Here is an 8,352-nt window from a genome sequence, read left to right on the forward strand (position 1 = left end):
GGGAAGTCTGGGCAACAGAGAAGACTGCTGGGCCCATATTTTAAAACATCGACTTACAAAGTTGTCTGAACAAGTTATACAGTAGGTCTCTCTAAGAATAGACAGTGCCCAGTCATCACCGTTCAGTTGCCTTCTTAAAAATGTGTTTTGGAAATGGGACAGGGGCCTTAATTATCATTTTTTAAAAGCGAAGTGTTTTGATTGTTTCCATTCTGAAGCTTCCTCTTGTTCTTGGGTCATCCCGGATGGCTGTGAATGGTAGCTATAAAAGAAGGGAGGGGCCCTGCAGGAAATATTAGAACCAAAAAGGAAAATTTTTAGCTCTGTCATAATGGGCACTTGGCCTGTCCAGAGAGGATGTGGGGAGAGGGAGGAAAGGCAGCAGGTGTGTTTCAGGGGGAAGGGCGTGTCCCTGGATGTATTTTAAGCTCCTGAAGTCAGAGGGGCTGGTTTCACTGCACTCTGGTGAGTTGGGAAGTGAGGTTTTTATCCCTCAGTCACCAACTTCCACGAGGGGAACAGAAGCCCACATTCCTCCTTTTCAAGGAAGGGCTCTTCTTTTTAAAATTAGGTTGTTCCTAAGTAAGCAGCTTTGATCTACCTGAAGACCCCCAGTTCCCCAGCATGAAAGGGACCCGTGTGCTCTAGGAGCGGTTCCAACACTGCTGTTGTGAAATTAAGACGCTGAGGCTCGGAGAGGCTTCCCTTTCTCAGGCCGTCCCAGAGGGCAGGGGAGGAAAGGAGCCCAGGGCCAATGCCACCTGCCTCCCGCCACCCCCGCCAGCCCCTGTCCTTCTGCCAGCCATGGTGCCTCTTCGGTTTTGTCTCTGCCACAGTGAACAGATGACTCAACAGGCTGCCTTGAACCATTTTGAAATGAGGATTTCTCTTTTATGTTTTCCTAAAGTAGATTTTTTATTACTTTTCCACACACTGTTTGCTTTGAATTTTTAATTTAATTTTTTCAAATAGGTCAACACTTCCATGGTTTAAAATTCAAAAGGTACAAAAGGGTGTTTAAAGCGAAACATCTTTCTCTCGCTGCTTTTAGCTCCCTTAACATGAGGCAACGCTATTAATGGTTTCTTCAGTCAATGCCTGTGCCACAAAACGTGTGTATGTGTCCATACGTGTGCACGTGTATTTTTAATTATTTTTACTCAGATAGAAGCATATCATGCATCTGTATTTTACTTTTTACTTCGTTTGTCTTAGAGACACTTGATTATTATACCTCAGCTTATTTCACTGTCCCTTATGCACAAATATTTTGGTTTCTAGTCATTTGCTGATATGATACCTAGTGATTTTTTAAAACGAAAGTGATCTTTGATTTTTCTAAATACAGACAGATTTATAGCATTCCCAAGGATAGTCTTGCTGAGTTATTGTTCACAAGATCCTTCGAAGGACAAAAAATGCTTGATTGTTTAAAGATTAAGAGTGGAATAAATAATTTTGGGTTGAATTCCTAGAGAATGAATCATACAGTCAACACCAGTGTTTCCTGAGCGCTTACTAGGTGCTGGGTGTGGGGTCAGGCTGTGGGTTGGGGGTGGGGGGAGCAAAGGAGGACAAGGTGTGCAGGAGAGTGCTCACATTTGGGGGGTGGGGTTGGGGCTCTGATATAAGAAGGTGACTTTGAGGGGAGAAGGGGACAGATGCAGCTTCATGCTGGGGTTAAAGGAGTGTGGGACACAGCCTTAGGGGAAGAAGATGGAAGCCACAGAGGTAGTGTTGAGCTCTGTGACTCGGGGCAGTGGGCTTGGCCTGAATGGCTTATGTGAGCTGCAAGTTTCTTGACCCCAGTTCATGCATGACACATGACCTTGGCCCTCCTCAGCTACCTCATGGTCATAGCCCACCTGCAGGGTCTACCAAAGGGCAGGGTGTGGGACCCTGGCTCAGCCAGGGGGACTCTGTGTATCCTTAGTGTGCTCCTTCTGACCTTGAGGGGTTTTGAGGCCCCTCGTTGGCCCAGTCAGTCTGGGCTGGCTTCAGAGTCTGGTGAGCAAGGCTCTCAGGTCGCTCCCTGAGCAGCAAAAGGGCAGCAGTGGCCCAGCAGGCCTATGGACAGAGGGGGCTGTGGTCAGTAGGGAGAAACCATTCCCATATTGTGTCAGAGAAGGCACACTTCACCTGGAGATTCATAGCTCACTGCTGCCATTGAGCAAGATCTGTTTCCCATGGTTCTTGGCCTTGATCCCTGTAACCTGCCCATTTGGGGGCTCAGAGTGCTTCCTGAAGCACCCCATGGGGTGAGAGTGTGGACCTCATCCATGGGCTAGAAAGCAACAAGCTGAAGTGGCTTAAGAGTTGCAGATGGCCCAGGAAATGCCTGGTTACAAAGACTCTTTGCTGCTTTTGTGATGGTACAAGTAGAGAAGCTATGATCCCACAGGGAACATGGGGTGTATTTGGACTCCTGTTGTCCTTAATTCTGGTCTGAGTTCTGCAGGGCAACTTCGTTTTGCCTTCAAGGATCTGAAAATCTGTTTACAAAGATAATGACTTATGCAGGACACATAGAAGCCTCATGCTGAAGGGCTAAAGATGTAGTGTAGCTTGTAAAGGCTTTAAGATTTCAAAGCAAGGAACAGTTGTGTGCCTTGGAGTCTGTGTTAGAGTTGCCAGCTTGTCAGACTTGACATGGAATTGGGGAAAGGAGTTGGTAGGAGGACTGACATTGAGTACCTGCTGCGAGGTTGGTACTTCCCACATGGGACACACCCATTAATGTGCCTGGCAACTTTCAATTATTCCCATTCAACAGATGATGATCTGAGGCATGGAATGCTGAGGTTAACTGGCTTCAGGTGACACAGCTAACAGGCTGTGGTGGAGAATCCAGAGCCTAGATTCTCTTTCTCACTGCACCTAAATTGACCTCAAGTTTCCCAGAGAGTATCCAGGGTGGGAGGAATAGTGTGTGCAAAGGAGTGATGGGGGGGCCAAGGTGACAGGGGCCAAGCTCTGTGAAGTATTCCCTTGGCAGAAAGGTGTGTCTAGGAAGCAGGACAAAATATTTGGGTAAAGGAGTCATGTTTGGGGAATCATCTGTTGCAAATCTTAACTCTGAGGCTGGTCCCCACCTCCACCCTCCAACCCCCAGGAGCTCACGTCTGGCTTCTGCCTAGTTTAACTCAGTGTACTTCAGGGATGGCATAAATTTCTATTTTAGCCTTAAACAATGAGAATTTGTTTCTCATTGGAAAGAGGAAGAGATGATCCACTTGATACTAAGTATTAAAACCATTTATTTCAGTCCAGCCAGCGCCAAACTGGAATGATTTTTATTCATTGGCCAGTATCTTTTTCATAGGGTACATTAGGAAATTGCTTTTGGAGCCACTTAAGCTGTGTTGTAAAAATGCATCTACCAGCACAAAGAAATATCAGGTCACTAATTTCAGGGGACGAGATACCCCGAGGTGTGTGTTTATGCACATTTTATAGTTTTGTAGATGGGTACTTCTGTATTTCAGCTTCTGTGAGGGCAACAGTGACTTGGTGACAGCCAGTGCTATGGCTCACAGTTAAGGATGAGAATTTCTCTTTCATTATACTCCCTCTCTGTGTGATGTGGGGGCAGCAAGTGGACAGGAGCAGAGAAAAGAATTTGAGGGCTGTTAAATCTTGTGTCAGGATGAGGCTGTGAAACTTGGTGAAGAGATTCAAGGACTCCCTTCAAAGGCCCATGTTTGCATAAGCTTCCTTCAGTGAGTTTATTATCTGTCTTTGTAATCTCAAGGTTTCTCTGTGCTGGTACTAATTTACACATAAATATAAACCACTTAAAAGAGCTCATCTTTTATTTTTCTGACTGGCTTTAATATTTGGGAATCTGTGCCTTAAAGAAGTATTAGAAGGGGGGAGCATGGAGGCTCACCTGGTGAGGTCATGTTCATTTCCGGCTCCTTGCCTTGACTTTGGCAGAATACTTATTGAAAGCTCCCTGAGGGCAAGGAAAATGCTTCCTATTTGGATTTATCTCTGATATTGGATGTGCTTTCACCCGTTTTGCCAATCATCTCCTAATTCAGATTCTAGCTAGTTTCTAAGAACTCAGAAATTTTGCTCATAAGCTAGTTCATACAGGTGAGAAAGCAGACGACAAAATCCTAGTGACTGTCCTTGCCAGCCATTGGAAAATAGGTGAAGTGTGTGCTTGTCTTTGTCTATACCTGGAGTCCTTGGATATTTTTTCTAAAGTGCTTAGTAAGGGGGGCAGGAGAGATAGGTTGTAAATGATAATTATTCAATAAAATAATATTTCTGCTTGTATTTTAGAAAATGAAATCATGCTATGTTCTGCATCCGTGGCTTTGCCACGAATTCCTTATGACAGATTTTGATGCACAAGATTCAGCCACTTCACCGAGAGTCACCTATTTGCTGAAGTCATTAAAAGCCATTGTTTAACTAAAGGCATTTTTCTTTTTCTTCCTTACAATTTTTAAGACCCTGCGTTTTGTAGGGACCTGACTCAGCAACATACTATTTTGGGCATTTGTTACCTCTTTTCAGATTCTGGACTGTGGTTCCCTAATTTTCTGCTGTTTGCTCAGAAATGGCTATTAACTAGATTTTGGCTCCAGGTCTGAACTAGTCTGGCCACTCTGCCCCCAGTTACTGGGTACCTGGAGACTGAGGTCTCCTTCCTGCCTTCCTCATGGACAAAGTAACATTTTCACCATTATAAATTGTTACATTCCCTGGGAAAACAGCCATTTGCCACTGTGGTAAAGCACTTGAATAGAACACACACATGCACACCCACCCACATCATACACACCACTGCCACCCCTCTGCTGTGCACATACACACTGCCTCTTTTTCTCCCTAAATGGGATCGTGGGTGGAAAGCACCCAAGACAGTGGTTGTCACAGAGCCCAAAACTTAATCAATATTACTGGCTACTACTAATATTATAGTTACGCTGAGAAGGACAGTGTAACCCCCAAACCCTTTGTTGTCACGCTTGAGAATCAGAAAGCTCTCTCCCTTAGCTTGGTGACCCTTTCTGGTGCTGTTTTATACTCTATCCTTCATCCACGCACAGCACATTAAGAGTCAGTTCATTCTTGGGATGTGTGCAAAATTCCAATTCCTGTCAGGAGAATTTATGTGTGGTTTTAGAGGGGATAATCGACCAGTTAGTATGTGCGCACTGATTTTATACACATACGCGTCGCCGTTTACAGCACACATTATAACATCTTCAGTCCCTGCCAAGAATGTGTATTTCTCAGCCCCGTGCATTTGCATATTATGGGTTCATAATTTCAAATAGCTGTAAAGATCTCTACGGAAAAATGTAGTCACTCTGCTCTGATGTTCTAAATCTCAATCTTGTAGTAGAACCTGGCTAATTTTTGCCCCTCCTAATGTAGCAGCCTGAACAATTTTTACACACATACATACAAATCTCTGACTTTATCCTACTTCTAAGCCAAGATTTAATAGCTTGGAGCTGAGTTACTCTGCCTACTCCCTAGACTTCATTACTTTTCCAAATATATCATATACATGGCACAATGTACTATGGTCTTATTACAGATGATTAAAAAGAAAAGATTTGTCAAAATAAATGTCCCTACGGCATCTGATCTTTCCCAAGTTCGGATCTCACATCCCTTACACCCTCCAGCTTGAGTCATTTCTTGAGTCTCTGGTGTAGGTGAGCTCTGTGACCAGGCAGAGAGCTCTTCAGAAATTGTTTTCAACCTACCACCGAAAGAAAAATCCAGCCACCCTCTCCACCATCTAATCAATCATTAGAGAATTTGCCATTGCTGGCTTGATTTGACCCAACAAAATAGAACAGGAGGAAAAGACACTTCTGAGACATTTTTAAGGACTTGCAGGTACAACGCACCTGAATTTAAAAAGTCACATGGAAGTCTTTTTGAAGTTCAGGAAAAAAGAATGCCAAGTTGAAGTCTATTATAGTCCATTCCAGTGTAGGGAGAATGAAAGAGCTGAACCATGGAAGTTTTCAAGTGAGATGACCACAAGGGAAATACTGTAGAATCGACTGAAGCATTGGTCACCTGAGGTCCCTGGGGCTGGACACAGGCCAGGACTAGGAAGGGGTGCCAGTGGCATGTTCACTGTGTCACCTCCTTCCTTCTGTTGATGCTCAGTCAGAAAGCAAAAGCTGCAAAGAGGCCCTGAAGATTAGGAACGCTATACTTTTTTGGGGATCTGGGAGGGTCCTGGCTTCCTGGAAAGCAAAGAATCCATCATTTTCCAACATCTGAAGGGGCAGCCATTCTTTCCTTCCGAGGCTGAGGCTGCCAACCTTGGCTTGATTATGATCATCTTGATTCCTCTCACATTCTGCCCTTTGTGACTTATTTTTAATTAGGGGAATTTCCTGTAGTCCTCTGTGTGTGTGTGTGATCATTTTGGAGGTATCCTAATCAAAACTGCCTTGAGTTTTGATTCAGAGCTTATTCGGAGAAGAATGAAATTAAATCTCTTTACATTTAAAAAGGCTTTTAAAAACATTTTTAAGCTTTATTGAAGTATAGTTTACATGCCATAACATTGGCTTTGTTTCAGGTGTACAGTGATTAACTTCTTATATAGAGGGAGTCGGGGAGAGGGTACTGGTGAGGCTGTTGTAGAGAGAGTAAGGAAAGGAAAAGCAATACCTTTGTCGCCCCCCACCAGGTGTGTTTGCTCTTTTTCATTGTCCCCAAGGGAGGGAGCCAGTGGGCCAGGGAGTGTGGCGGTTGGAGCAGGTCTGGCTTAAGGCCTTACAAGGGGCAAGGCCCCTCCCTGGCCGGAGGGTGGGGGGGCTCTTCAGGGCTTGGACAACAACAGTATCTCCCTGATCACTAAAGGTTCACAGATGCCCAGGTATTGTCACATCAAATACATATTCATTGTCACATTTGACCAAAGCCCTTTCCATTTCTAACAGGGCTGAAGTTATTTCTGAGGTCACTGAACCAGTTCTCCTATATTCACACAACCAAATACTGTCCCTGGAGCTGCAACAGTCTAGGGACACTCACTGGTCAGCAGTAGAGCTGAGACTAGATCCTGATCTCCTGCTTTCCAGACCTTCCCATTGTGTAGTCCTGCCAAAACAGCCTGGCGGGGCACAGGGGACAGCAGGCAGGAAGGCCTCACCATGGACACGTTTATCTCCTGCAGAGGTTTCTTGTGTACCTATTCTTGGAGAGCTATTTTCCACTACTTAAAGGAGTCTCCATAAGGACGTTGTGCTCTCCCAGTCTGATTTCTTTTGCGGGGAGAAGTGTTTCTAGTAAAAAGCAAAAAACTTGCTGTACAAATTTTGAAAGAGCTGTGACACTCCTAGCTTGATTTTTTTAAAAAAGATCTCATCACGTAGCAAAGCTGAAGGAGCAGGCTCAAGCGGAGAACCTCCTAACTTAGGCCTTTATTCAAAAAGCAGCAGTCTTTTGATTATGCCTAATAACTACAAGGGAGAAATTAGGCCAAACAGAAAAACAGCCACGGCTTGCACTTGGACTTCAGTAGAGAAAACACTGTTTTAAATCCTGGTTGCATTCTGTTGGCGTGTATGTGTGTGTGCATGTGTATTGAAAGAAAGTTCTGAAAAAACTATAGTTTGGGATAAAGAAAGGGCGTTTCATCATTAAGAATTCAAAGCTTTAAAAGAAAAGTTAGTGAAGAAACCAATTGTATGTAGATGGAAGTACTTATTAGATATCCTATGTCTGGTGGGAAGGGAAGATCTGATGCTTTGAAGGGCAACAGTCCTTCCCTCTGATGTGAAGGACTGTCACAGGGAATTTGCCCTGCTGGGATCCTTGCTTAGAAGGCCTTTCCTTTCAGCCTTTGCCAGCTGGTGTGGAGCAGAAAGCCAAGCTCTCCCTTGCTCTGGGCGCCAGAGAGGGGAGAAGTAGGTAGATGGCAAAGTCATAACAGTAAAACAGTGGCAGTTAGAGCTGGGACTATTGAAAGGCTACAGAGTTTTACCACCTGAAGGAGGTATCTAGAAGTCTTAAAGCTTTCCTTGAGCCTCTAAAACAGTGTTTTTCAACCTTTTTTATCTCATGGCACACTTGAACCTATAGTTAAACTTCTATGGCACATTTAAATTATGTTGATAGAAAAGAATAAAAAAAGGAATATACTTAGTGTGCTTTGAATATCTTTGGAAAACAATTAATGATATTTAAAAATGTTCTCAGCACACCTAAGATCCTTTCACAGTACACCAGTGTGCCATGCACACCAGTTGAGAATCACTGCTCTACAAGCTGGATGAGCTAAGAAGACAGGAGTGTTTTAGACAGTGGCTTTCCAAATGGGTGCCCTAGACCAGGGGTCCCCAACCTTTTTGGCACCAG

General features: G+C 44.2%; 1 protein-coding gene and 1 non-coding gene across 2 annotated transcripts in view; one reads left to right on the plus strand and one right to left on the minus strand.

Moving 5' to 3' along the window:
- Window positions 1-8,352, plus strand: part of ZBTB7C (zinc finger and BTB domain containing 7C) — a 346,334-nt gene that overhangs the window by 10,434 nt on the left and 327,548 nt on the right. The window lies entirely within an intron of this gene.
- On the minus strand, window positions 7,268-7,330 carry LOC111723566. Its single transcript, XR_002772083.1, has one exon. It is a non-coding gene; the product is annotated as a U7 small nuclear RNA (small nuclear RNA).

This window comes from Otolemur garnettii, unplaced genomic scaffold, assembly GCF_000181295.1.
Source record: "Otolemur garnettii isolate 467f Iridium unplaced genomic scaffold, OtoGar3 scaffold00012, whole genome shotgun sequence".
Classification (NCBI taxonomy): domain Eukaryota; kingdom Metazoa; phylum Chordata; class Mammalia; order Primates; family Galagidae; genus Otolemur; species Otolemur garnettii.